Genomic DNA, 20,993 nt, shown 5'->3' on the forward strand with positions numbered 1-20,993 from the left:
ACACAACAAAGGACATATCAGAAAAATAAACTATTAATGACCAATAAGCGAGATAATACCTAGGAAAGAATCCACCTAAACTTCATCTGTCATTATCAATCTAAATCACACAATTTCTTCACTTTGTATCTTAATACGGAGAAATCCCTAAATTATGCTAATATCTCTCTTCAAGACTAAGAGCAACTGATTCTAGATTAATTAATTGGAATTTCTTTTAATTAAAACCCCTATTATCACATTAACTCGATCTATAGATCCTTCTATTAGATTTGACTCTAATCCGGTAGATTTATGTCATCTTATTTTTAGGATTACATGTAACTCCACTTACCTATGTTAGATATACTCTTAAACAATGTCTATTCCTCCTATGATTTAAGCACATAAAACATGGACCAATAGTCTAGAAATATTAAACCATGAATTAAGCACACATAATTGAGAACAAGATTTAAGTATTTGTTGCATAAAAATAGAAATCAAATAATAGAATTCATCCTAAGGTTCAGCTCCCTAGGTATTTGGAAAAAAATAGTTCATATAGTAAATAAAAACATCTCAAAGATAGAATAACTATAAGGAATAAAGAAACTCATAATAAACTTCAAAGAAATCAAAAGGAGAATTTCAATTTTGATGGAAATATGCTTCAAAGTCGGCTTCAATGGTATTTTTCGAGTTGTTTTCTTCAATATTATATGACGACTCACTCCCCTCTTCTTATCTTTTTCATATATGTCTTAGAATGCTCGAAAAACTTACAAATTATGCTCGAAAAACTTACAAATTACGATTTTTTGCGTCTTTAGAGTGCAATTGTTCTTTCCACACGGTTTGACACATTGTTGTGTAGCAACTCATATGGTTCACTCGGCCGTATGGAATGGCCTAGCCCGTGTGGCTCCTGAAACTTGTTCTAATTTTCTAATTTTCGCTCTTTTTTCTTCTAAATGCTCTCCTAAGTATAGAGACGTGAATTTAAAGGATTGGAAGCATAAAATTCACCATTAACATCGAATAATCACCCAAAAACACATTAAGAATGAGATTAAAACATGTTACTTTTAGAACATATAATGTATATATATGCATGTCTTCTTAGATCATTTGCTATTAAAAAAAAAATTAGAACAAATCTTCGGTGAGGAAAATTTTGAACACACGAATGAAACTCGCATAGAAAATGAAAAAATGTGACAAGGCTTTAAGACGTGTATCAAACCACTATCTTTAAAGTTATATCCGCTGTCACCTATATTCAGCGTTCAAAAGAATTTCAAGCAAATTAACCTTGAGAATACAATGAAGCCGATGACTATTTGTGTTTTGTACTAATGTAAATAATTTACTAAACACTGAGCAATGTATAACAAGAAAGTCAATTTTTACAAAGAATTTTTGCAGTAGCTCTTTATAAAAAAAATCTAATAATCTGGAAAATGAGGAAGAATAGGATGAATATTAAAACTTGTTGGTGTGATTTCCAAATGAAATACAATTCCTATTTATAGGAATTTTTATGTCTTTCATAGAGACATTTTGGTCAATCACTTTAATAGCTTTTGGGGTGATAAAAATTCTAATTTCACTTTGCACCTAAAATGATTTTTTTGGTAATTTTCTTACCGAGTTGGGACTCAATTGATGGTTGACGCCAACTCAGTAAAAAGCTTTAACACAATATAGATAAAAAAAAGTTTTAAACTAAAATTTTTAAAAGAATTTAGGGTAAACTACAACAATCATTCAACTATAGGTAAGTTTTTGTTTTAATCACTTAACTAAAAAAATTACAATTTGATCACTAATGCTTTCAAATTGTTTTTCTTTTTGTCACCCAATTGTTAACTCATACTTGTTTTAGTTGATATAATAACAATTTTAGTCCTCAATTTTTATATTTTCTATCAATTTTACTCGATTTTGTATAAAATCATAATAAAACTCACAATTATTTATAAATAAAAAATGTATATAAAAATTCTAGAAAAGTAAAATCTTGAATGTATTGTTTCATAACTAAATTGGATGAGAAATAAAGAAAATCATCATTCAATAACATCGATAACAAATTAAAATAAAAACAAAACAAAACAAAAAGTTAGATTATTATATGTTTCCTTAATATTTCTAAAACCAAATTAGTAGTATTATCAAGTTGAGTTTCATGCCCTTGAAGAACATCTAGAACTGATATTACAAACACTTATGAAATTGACATTGATGCCATATTTTTAATTAAAAGAGTACAAAATATACCATGATTTTTCTTTTTCAAATTCAATTCAAAATTTCATTACATTTTTTTCAAAACTCAAATTGTAAAATGAAAATATATTCAGAAATTTATCTTTTCTTATAATGTAAAAGCTATATCAAGTAATTGATGAGATAAAAAGCATAGAACAAATAAATTTGCTTAATAGTTTTTTCTATGTTTGTTTTAAAATAATGAGTATTGAATATTTCAATATAGATAATATAGAGAAATTTTGTAAGGTTTAAAATAATTATCCCTAATTTTCTCACTTTATTTATTTTTAAAATTTTTATTTTACTTTTATTTATTTTTAATTTTATAATGTTCTAAAATTTTAAAAATAATTTCAACTTTTAAATAACATCCGATAACAAATTAAAATCAAATCAAAACAAAACAAAAACGTTAAATTATTATATGTTTCTGAATATTTCTAAACCAAATTAGTAGTATTATCAAGTTGAGTTTCATGCCCTTGAAAAACATCTAGAACGATATTACAAATACTTATGAAATTGACCTTGATGCCATATTTTTAGTCAAAAGAATACAAAATATACCATAATTTTTCTTTTCCAAACTCAATTCCAAATTTCATTACATTAGAAATTATATTCAGAATTTTATCTTTTCTTATAATATTTGCTTAATATTTTTCTATGTTTGTTTTAAAGAATGAGTATTGAATATAGATAATGTAGAGAAATTTTGTAGGGTTTAAAAATAATTATCCTGAATTTTCTCACTTTATTTTTTTAATTTTATAATGTTTTAAAATTTTAAAAATAATTTTAACTTTTACCATTTTATATATTATCAAAATCAAATTTACTGAAAGTATACAAATTAAGGACTAAAACTGTCATTAAATCAATTAAAAGTTCCATGCCAACAATGTCCATGTCAATTAAACCAAGACTTAATCCACAATAACTACATATATTTTTGTTATACCTATTAATACAAGTCATTTACTAGTATATTAGACATTCTTATACCTGCTTTCCCATACTTTCCTATTATTTTCATCATGATGATGATGATTGTTGACACCATTTTTTGATAAAAGCAGGTCGACTTGGGTTTTGTAAAATGAAAGCAAAATGAGAGTCGCCACCAATCTTTTTGATGAGGTGTGATCGGGTCACCGAACTTTTAATAAACGATTTAATTTTATTAAAACAACGATTTTGGTCCACGTAATTCGAAAAATGGGTTCGGGGTTGATTCATACGAGGAAGGATTAGCACCCTCGATCGCCCAAAATTGATACCTAATTGATTACTTAGTGTCCTAGTGTCGAAAATTGAAAACTTTGAAGAGTTTTAAAAATACGATCCTTAAAAGAAACTCTGATAACATGAATTGAAATATAAGATTCTCTTGTTCCGAAGGAATATCACATCCAGCACGTTAGGACACGATACTTTAAACCATCGAAACCAAGATCACCTTATAGTTTAATGAAACCATACTTCGAAGTTTTAAGAGGATATTTGGCTATTTAGTCGAACGAGAAATCGAAACCCAGCACGTTAGGGCACGTTTTCTCGAGTTTCCAAACGCAAAATATCGCCTTATTTAGAAAATCTTAAAAGGATATTTGGCTATTTGGTCGAACGAGAAATCGAAACCCAGCGCGTTAGGGCACATTTTCTCGATTTTCCAAACATGAAATATTGCCTTATTTAGAAAAACCTTCCTTTTAATGTTTGGTGTTAATATGCATGACAAAACAATAATGAATACGACAAGATAAGCATAGTAATGTGAGTAACAACAATACAATAGATAAAATGAAATGACGAGGCGATTACATAAACAAAGCAAATGAATAAATAAATAAAACTAACATTTTAGAAAAGTAAAAGTGTACATGAATAAATAAATAAACACCAAATAACAATGACGACAATAAATGAAATAAATACAATTATGTAAAAATTATGTATGCATGTATAATTTTAAGTTATGAAAATAAGAAATGCATATAAATTATAGAGTATGAAAACGTATATAAATACATACATATATTAAATAAAAAATCTGTAACTATTATAAAATAAAATGTAAGTATGTTCATATGTACATTTAAAATGTATATAGGTATACTTATTTTTTAGATTATAAAGTATACACAAAAGAGGAATATATGTTTATACATATGTAGGAGTTATAAAATATAAAACACGTGTATGTATAAATCTATAACATAAAATATGTGCGTATGTATATTATAAAAAATGTGTATAAACATGTATATATGAAAATAAAAAACCATATAGATTGTAGCATATATAAAAATATAAGTATGTATATATATTGATTGTAAAAATATGTACGTATGAAGAACGCATGCATGTACATGTATATGACAAAATCTGAATTTTAAAAAAAAAAATATATATATATATATATAACATTAAGTAAAATATTAAATAAAACTGGTTTTTAAATATGTATAAAAATAAATAAATAAAAAAACTTGAAGTTAAAAAGGCCAAGGATCGAATTGGAATCAGGCCAATAATTTGGGACCAAATTCGCAAATAAAAGGGTCAGGGGCTGAAATGAAGCGTGCTCAAGGCTCGAAGGACCCTCAGGGCAATATTCCCCAGTTCAAGACGCAGCGTTTCAGCGCAAAGGCCTGTACACGGTCAAAGGACCTGATTGAAACAAAAAACAAAATTTGTAGCCCAAATCTAAAAGAAACAGAAAGTTGGATTGCGCTTCAGCGCAAAACCGAGGGACTAAGTGAATAAATTACCCATTTAGGGCAAAGCATGCGCAAATCTCCCCCTTTAAACGGCGCCGTATCACAATCAAAATAAAAACTACAAAAAATTGCTTTATTTTTCTGCTGCTTCATTCTTTACAGAACGCAAGAAAAAAAAGAAAAAATAAAGGGAAACCCCCCTTCTCTGATAGGGTTCCAAGATTGAAACCCCGCCGCCGCTATGCCTCCGTTGTCCGGTGATCGGAGCCGTGCGAAGACGGCTCCTATCGGCGCCTTGAAACGCGCTCATGGGACGAGGCCATGGAACGAAGAGACGAGGGGAAAGAGAGGAACTTCGACCCCTCCTTGAACCCATATCCGGCGACGGTGAATCACCATCGACGGCGGGCCTAGGGGCCGATTCAGGTAACCTTCTTTTTTCCTTTTTTGTTTTTCAATTACTTTTAAATAGATTTGAAATAAAAGAAAAGAAAAAAAACTATGAAAAAGAGAACGAAGAGAACAGTTTTTTTAAAGAAGAACAACCTTTTGGAACTTCAGTTTCTGATTTTCGATCTATTGATGGGTGTTCGTAAAAAAAAATACAACGATTAGATTTGGGCTTTTATAGCCGAATTAAAAAAAAAACACTTTCTTCTTCTTTACTGTCTGTTAACTACCCGCGTGCCTTCTTTTTGCCATTGTATTTAATTTTTGCAGGTGTCAGACGCGTGGACGACCGGTGGTAGGCGAGCCTTGGGCGGTGGCGGCGTGCGAGGAGGTGGAACGGCGCGCATTGCTGGAGCCTGGGCATGCGGCGCTGGGGCTTAGGGTTTCCTTTGATGGCTGAAGAGCCTTTAAGTTTTGTGGGCTATAATTGTTTGGGTTTATTTTTTGTAATTAGACTGTTGGGCCCGGGCAGATTTTGGGCTTTACAATGATGATGTTACAATTGAGCACCAAGCTCACTGAAATACTTGTTAGTATTGTCCAGAATGAATTGAAAGGACATTTCCATGGATCTTAGACCTCATATCTATCTTTCAAAATTTTGAGAGCAGATTCAAGGTTTTATTATCCAGTAGAAATGTCAGTATGAAATACCCAAAATGCCAACTAATAATGGCAGACATCAAAGAAAAAAGCTAAAAGAAAAAGTAATAAAAGATTGGATTTCTTCCTAGTAATTCTGCCTTTGTGGAACCTTCCACGGAATTTTGCCTGTTTTTATCTTAACTTTCTTCTTCTTTTTGGCTGTTGTACCCACAACATTCTTTCTTCTTCACTGTTTTTAATTTCTTTTGTTGTCCATGGTTTATCACAAAATTTCAAGCATCCAGTCAAGGTAATTTTCTTTCATTCGCTTAATTCATCACATGCTTTTCTTTGCTTAATTCATGACTTTGCAATGATTGTTGCTGATTATCTGCTACTCTTAGCAGCTAGCTTTGTAAGACAGTCAACTTCACTGCATCATTTTCAGTTCTATTCTCTCAACACTTTTCAGCCACTAAGTCAGGTAATAAGATTTGAAGCTGTGATTTCCTCTACTGATTATCAACAGTTTCAGATTTTAAGACAAGATGATCAGCAGACGTAATCTACTCTAGATTGAAATTAATACAGAAAGAGCTACCCAGAAGTAATATAATGTTGAAATCTCATACTGTTAACATTTTAACTCTTAATATTCTGTAATGAACTGTTTCACACTTGACTCTAGCATTTTATATACATTGAGAGCTTAATTCTGGTGACCAGAATTTCATCATGTTTCTGTCTGCCACCCATCCATAGCTCCATCTAATAAACGCCATTGCTTGAAACTTGCATTCGTGTTTTCCTTTTCATGCTTACACTCACATATCAATACTTCATAAAATATCTAATACATTCACAGATTTTCATTCTCTGCTACTGTTATATATGATTGCATTGCAGGGACATAGCAATGGAGTACGTAGAACCTGTTGTTGGCATTGCAAATTGTCTCGGCACTCCTGTTTGTAAATATTTGCGATATCGCAGAAAGCTGAACGATTATGTGAGAAACTTCAAGAGGACCAGAGATGAATTGAATTGCAAAATGGAAGATATAGAGCTGCAATTGAAAGCAGAGCTTCTTCGTCCTCTGGGGAAGATACCGAAGAAGGGAGTTGAAAATTGGTTGAAAGCTGTGAAAGAGATGATTAGGGTAGCACAAGTTGTTGAAAACAACGTCAGTAACGGGAGATATTTCTGTCGTGCTTGCAACGGGAAGCTGGTTGATGAAAAGACTCGAGAAATGAAGGAATTTCTTGATAACGCTCCTAATGCCTCTGAAGGTCTTGCCATGGATGGTCCAAGTGCTGGGTTGCCACTGTCAACATCAGAACTAGTTGGAGAAGAAGCTGTCAGAAATGAGATTTGGGCATGTTTGATGCAGGAGGAGGTGAGCAAGATTGGATTTTGGGGGATGGGCGGTGTAGGTAAAACCATTATCATGAAGCACATCCACAATGATCTTTTGGAACAACAAAGATTCGAAAGGGTAATCTGGGTTACCATATCAAAGGAGTTCAATGTAATGAAGGTACAAGATAATATTGCAAGTGATTTGGAGGCGAAGGAATTTTTAGACAAAGAAGAGGACAAGCTCAGACGAGCAGCAATCTTGTCAGAAAAGCTGAAGAAGGCAGGAAAGCATGTTCTAATCCTAGATGATGTGTGGGATAAAGTTTCTCTAGAGGAAGTTGGGATCCTCGAGCCGAGTGGCAGCAATGGCTGCAAGTTGGTGTTAACAACCCGTTCGGAGCATGTCTGTATATTGGTTGTAAGGTGATAAAAGTGAAGCCCCTTTTAGAAGAAGAGGCATTGATACTATTCTTGAATAAAGTTGGACCTAACATAGTTCCAAAATACTTCTAGCAGCGCTTGTAAGCCTTAAAAAATATCGCTAAAAGTCTGTTTTGCAGTAGTGCAGTGACCAAAACTAAAATACTCATAGTTTAGTAACTAATAGTTAATAGTGTAACTTTTTTTAATAAAATAAAAAATTTACCTTAATTTTGTATTAAAAAACTTAAAATTATTTATAAAATAGAAAATGTATATTATTCAACATAGGGATTCTTTTCCAAATCATACAGAAAATAATTAATTACGGAAATAGTATGAAAAATAAATTAATTACAAAAATAAGACATTTGTTACGATGTTCTGCTGGTGTCACCTGGCATATTGGCAACATCAGACTAAAATGTGAGAACAAAAAATATTCAAAGACTTGATATGTAAATTTCTCATTTTGATTGACCGTTGAAAATAAGCTCTAAGGTTGTTGTGTGGCAGTGTGTATGGCACAAAATCTTAAATAGGGTTAATTTTTTGTAAACTCTCATTGTTTATTATTTTGTTTTATTCCTCTTTAACACCAAAACTAAAAGTTTTCTTACCCATTGGTCCATTTAAATTATGTCCATAACAGTTAACATTATTGATAGTAATTTCCTTTTAAACATTTTCCTTCTAAAAGACTTCATTTCTTTTAAAATATATATGTAGTTCCCAAAATAACCTTATATTCATATTTATAATTAAAACATTTAAGTTATAAACTTATTTTGATATGATATAGAATCAAATATTATTTTTTGAATTTCTGAAAATTTAAATATCAAAATATGTTTTAAATCTTTATATTCTTCTTATATTTTAAATTTAATCTCTATTTATTTTAAGAATTTAGTCTCTTTATTTTTGGATTTAAAATTTAGGTCTAGTTATTAAAAACATTAAAATTATTTTGTTAAATTATTTGGTAGGACAAGTTAAAATTAAAAAAAATTCTTATTTGGTAGCCATGTAATAAAAAATAATGACAATCCAAATAACTTGAATTTAACAGAGAATTTTAACAATGTTGTCAATTCTTAAAATTTACATCAATAGTTTAATTAGATACGATGTTTAGACTAATTAATGACATTAAAAAATTGAAGTACCAAATTATGTCAAACATTAAGACATAGAGATTAAATTTCCAATTTGGGCATATTATAAGGACTAAAATTGAAAACTAACTATTGTTATATAATTTCAAAAGAAAAATCAATAATTTAGTCGAAATGAAGTATTTAAATTGACCAAAAAGTTGAGGTATCACATTATGTTAAAATTAAAATTAAAATATTAAAATTTAATTTTAAAATGAATATAAGAATCAAAACTAAAATTTGATATATAATTTGAAAAAGAAATAATAAATTGTGTATTTGGATATGTATATGTCAATAAATCCGAATGAAACATTTAATGATATTATAAAAATTAAAGTACAAAATTATGTTATAAATTAGTAATCTTAAAGTAAATCTCTTAAAATATCATACTTTACTCACTTTTATTTCCCTCAGTAAAGAAGGTTAGATGCATAAATTGTTTGACCATTAATTTTGTTCTTTTTCCTTTTGAAACAAAACATAGTTTTCAAATTTGTAAGCTTCAAGTAAATATCTTAAAATGATTTACTTCCCTCACTTAAAAGGTTAGATGCATGAATTGTTTGACCATTTTATTTTTATTTTGTCCCTCATTTAAAATATATTAAATTCTTTATCACTCAAATAACAGTAAGAGTAAACTAGAGGTGATCATGGGTTGGGCTACTTTCGGCCCGACCCGACAGCCCGCCGAAAAATGGGAGGATTCGGGTAAAAATATAGGCTCGAAATATGGATTTGGGCAAAATAATAAGGCCGTTTTTACAGAATATTGGGAATTTACCTCCAATCTTCATGCATAATTTCCTGTTCTTTCGCCATCCTAATATCAATCTTATGGTTCTTCACCGAGCCCATATTGATCTTCCTTCAACAAGACGCCGAAATCTCGAAAATGGCGGCGTTTTACATCAAATATCTCATCCCAGGCTTATTTGCTTACGGATTGGTACAAAACATACTGAGATTCCTTCAGTCGCAAAGTATTTTAATGCCTCTGGTGTGGTTTTCGGTTCTGCTATTGGCACTTCATTTAGGCATCGTTTACACATTGGTTAATTGGACGGATCTGGGTTTCAAAGGAGCTCCATTGGCAGCTTCGATTTCGCTGTGGATTTCACTTGTTTTGTTATCGTCTTATGTGGTTTTGGCCCAGAGATTTGAGGAAACATGGCCGGGATTGTCGTCGGAAACGTTTCGTTTGGTCTTCGCGAACCTGAAATTTGGCATCCCTTCTGCGGCAATGGTTTGGTGAGTTCATTTTTTCCAAATTAAGTTATAAAATTTTGAAGAGTCAAACAAAATTTGTCATTGTATTATTTTATAATTTTGCATTTTTTAAAGGACTAAACTTCTAAATTTATTATTTTTGGGTTAAAGACTTAAGTCTAATTATTTTGAGTTGGGTTAAATCTCAAAATTATACATTGACTTTGATTTAACGTGTAATTGTATATATGACCTTTAATTTAGTACAATTATACGAGTGAAACTTTAATTTTGGTTCAAATATATATTTGAAACTTTAATTTTAATTTAATCATACACATTTAAAGAAATAAACTTATTTATTTTTATATTGAATAAATATAATTATTTATGCATGCGATATATAAACATAAAATGATGTTATATTAATAATGGTATTAATAATTTACAAGAATTGGATCAAATCGAATTTTAAAATTTCATGTATACAATTGCACATTAAACCATAGTTTGTGTATAATTTTGGTACATATCCTTTTTGAGTTTGATTCAAAAGTAAGCATTTGATTATTTTAATCGGTATAATATTTTTTTTTCTAATTTAACCGACTTAATTGGTCTTAATATAAAATAACCGAACCGATCGATTAAGATATTGTTAACCGATTTAATGAAACTGACTAAGATGTCATTAATTAGGTTTGGGTCGATTTTCGGGTTGGGTTAGGTTAGATAATTGGATTTTAAGTTTGGGTAATTTAAATTATATCAAATATTACAAATATATTTAAAATAATTTAAAAATAATACATAGATAAATATAAGTCGTTAAGTTGATCAATTCAATAAATTTAGTAATCGGTACTCCTTTGTCCAAATCGACAAAAGCTGAATTAATTAAAATTAATTAAATCATCAATTAAGTCGATTAAATCAATCATAACTGAATAATACTCTTTTCTAATTTGAGTTATTTGGATTTTGTGGTCAAATTTTAAGTCGGAACAATTAGAAGTAAGTTCTTTTGAATTCAAATTAGTCTAAATTAGAGCCATTTTCATTTCGGATTTGAATTTAACTTTTAAAAATAATAATGCGAACTAAATTAAAATTTAGATAATTTTTTAAAATTGTTTTGAGCAATTTGGAATATTGGGCATTCGAGCTTCTGGTACTCTTAGCAGGATTGATGCCTAATTCAAAAGTAACTACTTCCTTGATTGCCATGTGGTAAGATTGCCTTCAGGGGTGAATCCAAAAAATTTTGTTGAGGGGATCGAAATGAAATTTTGATTTTTAATAGTCTATATCTTTATAATTTTTAAAGGATTAAATTAATTTTTATAATTTTAGGGGATTAAAGAATAATTTTATCTTTATTAATTTAAAATTTTATTTTAGGGAGCCAAGCCGCCCATGGATTCTCATCAGCTTCCACTTTTATAATTTTCACTGGATCCATTTAAAGATTTTAAAATTAATGGGATTTGAGTAAAATATTTTGTTTCAGTGTGAATACAAAATCAATTGCTTACATGATTACTCACGGACTTAGTGCTGCAGCAAGGTGAGTTCAATTTTATTATTATCTTAATTAGTTTACGGATTTTATGCTAATTTTATTGAAACAGCACTAGGGTTTCGAATGAATTGGGGGCTGAGAATCCGAGGAAGGCAAAGACCGCCATGGCTGTGTCACTCAAGCTTTCAATCCTTCTGGCTTGCATTAGCATTTGGGCATAACAGCTTCCTCAGATTGAATACAAGAAGGTGTCTTGTATTGGTTGATAGAAGCTCCCTTTGATACATAAAAGTCCATAACCGCATCAAATGTTCCATGCTTTACCACTCTTAACTCTAATGCTGCAATTTTATTAGCCTCTCTAAGGCACTTATATGTGAAATCCAATGATTCTTCTTCTATGGAGCAGCATTGTTCCATTATCTTGGCATCAAGTTTTAGGCATCTATTCCTTTCTTTGAACTTGAGTTCCCAAAACAATACATACCGGCCTGGTATCGATGAAGTCTCCGCATAGCTACTGAATGTCATCAGTACGAAACCAAGTGGTTCACGATGGCGTTTTGCGTTCCTGATGGCCTTCAAGAGGTCTGCCTCGCTTGGTTTGTCCATATCAATACTCAAAACAGTATTCCGTCGTTCGACAAATTGGAACTGCAGAGAGTTGTTATGGAAACCGGTTAACTTGAGAACGTCTCCAACTCGGTATCGATACAGGCCTGGAAAGACAATTAAGACACTTTATTACCAAAAGAAATCTAATATTTCAAATCTAAAACAGGAAATGAGAAATATTACCCGTCAAAGTTGTGACGACAACCTCGTAATATTGACCAAGTTTCACATTTGCAAAATCAACAGGTTCAACATTTCCATTTACATTTGTCATTTCCGACAACCATTGGCTTGAAACACCATCAAGATTGGATTCTCGAGCCTTCTCTTCCCAATCTTTATCCACAGGGAGAAACTCAAAGTATGCCATGTTGATAGAACAAGATCCTCATTCCACATATTCATATTTGTGTCAATCAAATCAACAACCTAATTAATACCGTTGACTCGTTGTGACTCCACCAGAAATGGTCGATCACTAGAGCGCCATGACTTGTCACAAACTAAAATCTCATTCTTGTTCCCCATCAACCAACTACAACCTTTGACAAGTAGGCCTTTCGTCGCCCAGATGCTCCTCCTAATAAAAGAAGGTTTGCTCCCTAATGTCGACAGTAGGAAATCATCACGCAAAAATATTTTTCCTTGAGAACCCTTGCCATTCACAAAATGATCCCCATTTAAATTTTTCTTAGTAAAATGTTAATAAGAGGATTATAAGACATATTTGAACTGAAAAAATAAAGATTCATTAATTACTATCTTTGTATTAAGTAAATATTTTCATTTCAAAGAACATATCAAGAATGCGATATGATGCATGCGTCTTGTATTAAAATCTTGATAATATTTTTTTTATTGCTACGATCATTCTCACACCCATCAATCATGTCGCTTTGGGGTCTCATGATTAACTAGTAAGAACATGGAATCAGTTCATGAATCTTAATTCTCAAGACTCCACAGAACCAACGATCGCTTAACGTTTAGCCATTGCCTCTAGCTTAAATATCGTTTTTTGGGAAACTATTTCATAAGAAGTTCTTAAGTATGTAACTATTGACTCAACACCCATCATGAACATGCTTTCATTTGTGAGTCATCTTGGGACAATTTCACTAAGATTCATGCACAACTACTTATCCTGAAAAGTAAATCTCATCTAGTGAACCCAAATGATAAAGTTTATCTTGGGACAATTTTTTTTTTCTTTCAATTATCATGTTACCATTTAAGGGCCATCAATGGAGGTCGTAGGTCTTGTTAAATGACCATCTCCCACTCAATATTTTAAAATAATATGAAAGGTTTTTTATCTCATATTTAAAGAATGATCATACAATAGTCCTAGTGACATTCTTAGATTATGACAATTTTACAATATTCAAGATTTTTGAAAAAGCGCCGCGAATTCTTGGGGCTTTAGCAACATTTTTGAAAAAGCGACGCTAATTCTCTATTTTTAGCGGCGTTTTTGAAGAAGCGCTGTGAATGCTCTATTTTTAGCGGCGTTTTTAAAAAAGCGTCGCAATAAACATTTTATCTGTCTATTTATTATTTAATTGGTTTATTTATATTAATTAAAATTAAAATTATTTTTAATTGAATAGTTAAAATCTTCAGAAAAAATAATGACATGTAGAAATAATTTAAAATAAAAAACATAGAAAAATATTTGTTAAAAATGGAAAAATTAAAATACTATTATTTAAAATAATTTTAAAGTTTTTTGGGTACATTACTAATTTTTTTAATTTATATATTAAATAATTTCTTATATAATCGTAAAAGAGATAGTATTTGTCAAAACCTTTTTTTGTGAAAATGGGATCGACTTGGATTTTAAAATGAATACTGAACATGGAGTCACCACCGATCTTTTATTGAGTTGTAATCGGATCACCTTAAAAATGATTTTGGTCTACAAGTTTCAGAAAAAATGAGTTCAGGAGTCAATTACGTACGATGAAGGATTAGCACCCTCGTAACGCCCAAAATTGGTACCGAATTGATTATTTAATGTCTTAAATTCGAATGTTGAAAATTCGAAAAGATTGAAAAGCGATTCCCCTTTAAAAAATCTTTATTGAAATTTATTATTTTGAAAACTAAAAAAATCAGTCTTCTTGCTTCAATGAAGAAATCGAAACCCCGTAAGTTGGGGCACAACTCCTTGAAGTTTCAAAGACGACACACGAGTTTGCCTTTATTTAAAAACCTGGTCTCGAGATAACAGGATGTTGTATCCAATAAGTTAGGACACAACATTTTGAATCTTCGAGATAAGCTTTAATTTGGAATCTTTGCTTTAATTGAAAAAGGAATACTCGGTTACTTAAATTCAACGAGGAAGATTGAGGCCCAGTAAGTTAGGGCACAATCTTCTCGAGAACCTTGGATACCGAGTCTTATTTTATAAATCCTTGAATGAAAAATGTAAGGTGATTAAATGACAATATGCAACGCGAAAGGATAATTTGTAAATAAATTATACATTAATCAAATGAATGGTAGATAAATACAAGCAAGTAATACACATAGCAACAATAATCTCATGTAAATACCCACATTGGCTAATAAGTGGAAACTAATTAAAATCAAGCAATTTTACATAAACACTAACGAAATATACAAATTTAAGCATAATTTAAGAAATAAATATAATATATATATTAAAATATTAAAATAAATTAACAATATTGAAATAAGTTGAAATGAATTAAAGATGTTAAAATATTTGAAAGAAATAAAATATCTATATAATAATTAGAATGAAACTCAAGGAAAATTTTATCATAGAATCTAACCTATGATTAAGAAGAAAAATCAAGGTAAAGCTTGTGGTTTTTTTGTCTTTCCGTTCCTTCTCTATCCACGGTACGGGTTTCAGAAAAAGAGCTTCGCTCGCTCTTGCTATTAAAGTCGGGTTAGTTTCCTCTTTGATCTTCTAATTTTCCTTCTTTGATTCGTGTTTTTTTTGTGTTAAACTGTCTGCAATTTTGTTTGTTTTTGGAGAAATCTGGGATTATTGTTGTACTTTCTGAAACTGATCTATTATTGATGGAAGTCAACCCTTACAGTTGTTAGTGATAAACACATAAATTTGAATGTTGATAAATTATTGAATTATTAATTTCTGTTAATTTATTGCATATAATCATTGAATTATTTATTTTTACTAATTAATTATATATAAATAATTAGATAGTTGATTTTCGAGCAATAGTATTTGATTGGCTCATTTTTGGTATGGCAATGTAAAGAGATTAATAATTGTACTTTTTTTAAAAAGTTTTTCCCCTGACCAACTATAAAATTAAAGTTAATCAATTGAAATAGATGTAGATCAGAAGGTATTTAAGCTGCTGCAATGAGTAGTATGTTTAGTTTACTAGAGTTTCTTTGGACTTTGGTTTGATTCAATTATCAAATTTTTCGCTCAGCATTTGATTGGTCAGGACTCGAGTTTTCAAAGTTCCTCAATCATTTTCTTCCTTTTTTTCAGAATCATATTTGCTTTTTTGCTTGAATCTTGACTTTATAGTCAATTTGGTGGGTCGGGTTTCTTGAAGCTTTAAGGTTGTATGGTCGTGGCTAGTGCCAAATAGAAGGTAAGTGCGCAATGAGTTGAACTGATTTACTTATCTTTGCCATGTTCACTATGGTTTGAACAATTTAAGTTACTCTTATTTTCATGCAGAGCATGTAGGCACTAAATCTGCAATTCAAATTCGAAGCCATGCTCAAAAGTTTTTCTCTAAGGCTCATTGCTTTGAGTTCATTACAAGATTTCCTTGATTAAGTAAATGTATTATATCTTTTATTACCAAGATTTACTTGATTAAGAAAATGCATTGTATGTTTTATTACCTTGCATATGTATTATTTATTTTAGTTTTGATTCTAAATTTTTATTTTTACTTTAATATTTACGCTAACTTAGAGTTCTAACTTTTGGATTTTAATTGTGTTATTAATTTATTATTTTAAATTCTAAATTTAAATTCATTCATTTTTATATTTAGTTTTAAAGTTAAAATATTTGTAGTAAATTTAATTTAAATAATATTTTTTATTTATCCTTAAAACATAATATAATATTTATCATAGAAATAAATATTATTTGATAAAAATGATTTTTTTTAAAGATATGTTTTTAGCGGCGTTTGTGTGAAAAGCGTCGCTAAAGGTCTATCCATGTTCTTTAGCAGTGATTGTGGTAAAGCGCCACTAAAAGTCATGATCTATAGTGGCACTTATAATAAAAACGTCGCTAAAGGTCATGTTCTTTAGTGGCGTTTGTGGTAAAATGCCGCTAAAGGTCATGCTCTTTAGCGGCGTTTTTGTCAAAAGTCCCGCTAAAGGTCATGTTCTTTAGCAGCATTTTTTCATATAAACGCCACTAAAACTAGCGACGTTACAAGCACGGCTAAAAGTCTGTTTTGCTGTAGTGGTCTCGATTCCTTCTTAATGCTACATCGGTTTGAAGATCTACGTTAATAGTCGATCAACAATAATGAATGTCACTAACCAAGCTAAGAGGGTTCGATCAAGGGGTGAGAAATAATGATGACAAGATGAGACTTAGATGGGGCAGCAATGCAGAAATTATGAAGGCAACAAAAACTTCAATGTGCAACAACAGGAGAAGGAGAAATGGACATCAATGGAAAATAAAAAATGGCAGAAGCTTCTAAACAAAATATTGATATTAAAAAGGCAATGATTCAGCCAAATAAATTGGAGAAGGGATAGGCAAAGGGGCAACACAAATAGAAAATAAAACTTGTGTTTTAGGTTGCAATAATGGTGGGTTATGAGAGAAAATTGGAGAATAATGGAGAGGAAAAATGAAGGGGACGACAATAGCTTGAGAAAAATAAATAAAATAGGCTAAACATAAAATAAAATGCAATTTATACGTAGGTTAAAAAGGGCTTGGAAGGCAACAAGGTTTTAAGGAGCAGAAACGTTGAAAAAATAAAAATTTACAAGGGAAAGGAATTAAACTCAAGTCTTAAGGTCAATTTCACTAACTCTTTACCACTAGGCCAATTAATCATTCTTTTCATAAACGCTCAAACAAAACCTTAAAAATTAGGGCAAGACAACTCTCAGTTCACTAAATCTATTTCTTCTGACCCAATTTTTGGGACATGACAAAACTATTAGTAAGTTTATGTTTAGTTTTAGTTACTTAACTTCAAAAGGTTACAAAATGGTCAATAAACTATTCAAAAGTTTTCATTTAAGTCATTGGTTTGTTAAGGTTTTTTTTTTAAGTTTGACTAATGAGCTCCAAGCGATGATTCGACGATTGATGTAGTGAATCTATACCCATTAATGAGTGGAACATATCTTAGATCCAAGTTAACCTGCCATTTAGTATAGGAGATTGGAGAAAAAAAGTCGTTCGAATTTTGGTTCACAGATTTGTGACATTCAAAACTGTTTCATGAATATAAATTATGTTGTAAAAGAGAAGGGAAATGTGAGCTTTCAATTGATACAAACGGTGCAAACAAAGGTCATATAGTAACAATTTTAAAAGTCTGATGACTTAAATGAAAATTTTTGTATAGTTCAGTGATCATTTTATAATTTTAATAAGTATACTTACATTTGTCTTTAGAATTTGCAAAACAAATAGAAAATTCACTTTAAATGTATAAAAATGAATAAAGAAAACTCACCTTCATTTCTGATAGCAAATAAGAAATATGAAAAAAAAACTCTACCACTTTAATATTAAATCTACCACTTTTCCCTTAGATATGCAATTGCAATGGGTGATTTTGGGAAACTAAACCAAAGGCCTATCTTAAGGCTTGCTAAACTTCATCAGATACTATAAATCAACTGTACAAGGAAAGATTTCTTATGTGGAATTAATTAATCATCTATAAGAATTATCTCAACATCTGTAGAAAAGAAAATTAAAATATCTGAATTTTTTTCTCAAGAAACAAATAGAAAAAGTAAATGGAATATAAGGGTTTTAAAGTTGAGGAAGGGAAAGAGTGGTGAAAAAAATTGTTTACTGTTAGTGTCAAACAAGAAAAAGAAAATTGGGTTGAAGGAAGAAGAAGAAAAAGAAAGAAGGAAAAGAAAAGGAACATAAAAAAAATGTTGTAAATTTAACGGGGTTAAACTTAGGGATCGGTTTAGTTGATGGAAAAAAAGTTCGAGACAAAAAAACATAAATATCAATTTGAGAGAAGTGGATAAGTTCAGATACTAATTTAATATTTAACTGTTATAAATATTATAGATTAAGTTACCAGCAGTGGGCTTGACTTGCGATTGATATAGAGGTGGCCCACTTTGTTTGTCGAAAACTTACATTTTCAGCTATAGCAAGTCTCAACCGCACAACCAAGTCCAAACGTATTAAAATTAAAATTTGAAAATTTAATAATATTTTTTCTCCCAATAAAATAATAAATACATGTATCATTCAAAATGGAAGTAGGCAATTGGAAAAAAATAAGAGTGGGAACATATTTATGAGAAATGGGCAACCGCGTTTTGGGTTGGGTCCTAGACTTTTTCTTAATTTGTTTGAACACTCCTAACAGGTAACAGCTCTTGAGGGGCCAAGCCGATAGGCATCGTGTTTGACCCAATGAAATTTCTGGCTTACAAAACTCAACCAATTTTACAATCACTCAACTAAATGAAGTTTTTTGGTTTAATCATTTTTTTTATATGATGATCCAAGGCATCGAATTAGAGCCTTCGGTAAAAGTAAAGAAAATTTCAAAGTAAAAAATAATTTTCAAGAAATGGGGCCTTAAGATGTGGACTGCAAAGCTGCGTAGGGGATGGGATAATAAGGCAAATTAGAGAGCAAAAGTTGGAAGCAAGGTTTAATGGTGGTGGCCCCCCTCATTTTGGGCATATGTTTCAGCACTTATCCATTTTCAGACAAGGAAATTATTTAATAAAGAAAAAGAAAAATGGTGCACATGGGAGCATTTTCAAGCCCACCTTTGAGTTATGAAAGACTGGGGTAGGTGGAAGTAATTAACGGGCAAAGTGGGGTTAAGAAGGGTAATTAAGAAATGGTGCAGTGGATGGAGTTAGAATGAAGAGGATACTCACGGGCAAGACAGGGGGTTTGGTTTTCTCAGCAAAAACACGTGTGAAGATGTGGAATTGTCAAGCTTTTTGAATTATTTTACATAAGGACAAAGCAGATAGAGATAAATCTGCTCATGATGAATCACCCACATGAAAAATGTCAAATATTATTTGATTGGCTGGAAGGACCACTTCACCCATATCTTCGTACTTGCTTGGTTGATCAAAGGTTAAAAGGAGAGGATGGCCCTGAAATTCAGAAAAGAATCGGTTCCCTTCCCCTTTCCCCTGCAATTCCTATTGTTTTGTTTTCTTGATTTCCAAATCCATGTAGTAATAAATGAAAAAAAGAAGATCCACACAGACAATACCCTGTACAATATCTACTTTGCTTTTAAGCGCGTTCTATCTTCGTCCTTAATAACTCTTATTTATTCACAGTTTAAACCCCCAGATTCTGGTTCGATTTCAGTATCATTCTTAGTCCATTTATTTTATTTTTTATTTTAAAAACTCTTTTATTATTATTTGTTTTAAGTTTTTTTATTTATCATTTATTGTAAACTGTTTTACATGCTATTTATTTAATTCTTTTAATATGTTATTCATTTTAAACCATTATATGTACATAATCTTTTAAATTCCTATATATGTATTTTTTTAAAAATGTTGTATGTCGTTTATTTATTTGTTTTAAACTATTATTATTCACTTTAAGTTTTTATATACTGTTTATTTGAAGCCTTTTATTATTTATTTTGAATTGTTCTTGTAAATTATTTATTTTAAATTATTATTTGCTTTAAACTGTTTTGCATAATATTTTGTTTTGTTTTCTTCAATTGTTAATGTTAGTATTACAACTAACATACATTGTGTGATTATTGCCATCATGTGTACTATAATTAGCTTTTTCGTGTTTTAATATTATTGTCTTTCATCAATGTAACATTTTATTCATAAATCGTTATTTCATGTTATACATTATCATTCCATTTCATTTCATCACTTCGAAAGTTGCGTTCAATTTTTATATACCCATAATAAACCGTTCTATTTTATACCAAATAAAACAAATGCACCTCGTTCAAGTATTGTACTCACTATGATTCAAAAAAGGGAAAAGTTTTTTAATAAGGCAATATTTCGCGTTTTGGAGATTCGAGAAATTGTACACTAATTTACGGGGTTTCAATTTTCTCGTTAAATCTAAATAGCAAAATATCTTTTTAAATTTCAAGATATACAATAAAAATTAAAGGCAAGCTTATTCTCTAAAGTTCCAAATATCGTGTCCTAACTTACGGGACATGACATTTCGTTACCTCGAGACAAGTGGGTCTTTAACTCTCTTTTCGATTTATTCAAGCGTTTTTTTTATTAACATTAATAAAAAAGGGATCGTATTTTAAAATATTTTCAAAATTTTAACTTTCGACATTAAGACATTAATTAATCAACTAGGTACCAATTTTGGGAGTATCGAGGTTGCTATTCATTCCTCGTGCGTAACCGACTCCCGAACCCATTTTTTGGATTTTGTAGACTAAAAATTACCGTTTTAGTAAATTTAACTTTTATTAAAATGATTAAATTATAAGGTGA

At 30.4% G+C, this 20,993-nt stretch overlaps 2 protein-coding genes across 5 annotated transcripts in view; both read left to right on the forward strand.

The window, feature by feature from the left end:
- The window catches only part of LOC105767189 (disease resistance protein At4g27190), a 57,147-nt gene that overhangs the window by 22,487 nt on the left and 13,667 nt on the right, over positions 1-20,993 (forward strand). The window lies entirely within an intron of this gene.
- Positions 5,109-20,993, forward strand: part of LOC105788142 (probable disease resistance protein At4g27220) — an 82,637-nt gene continuing 66,752 nt past the window's right edge. The window contains exons 1-3 of one of the 3 annotated variants that reach the window (XR_008195777.1): positions 5,109-5,405; positions 5,700-6,324; positions 6,419-6,498. The gene's annotated coding sequence lies outside the window, so the exon portion shown is untranslated. Of the gene's footprint in view, positions 5,406-5,699; positions 6,499-20,993 lie in introns of all 3 variants that reach the window. The other 2 variants (XR_008195776.1, XM_052630221.1) reach the window with 2 other exon arrangements.

Source organism: Gossypium raimondii, chromosome 5 (genome assembly GCF_025698545.1).
Source record: "Gossypium raimondii isolate GPD5lz chromosome 5, ASM2569854v1, whole genome shotgun sequence".
Classification (NCBI taxonomy): Eukaryota; Viridiplantae; Streptophyta; class Magnoliopsida; order Malvales; family Malvaceae; genus Gossypium; species Gossypium raimondii.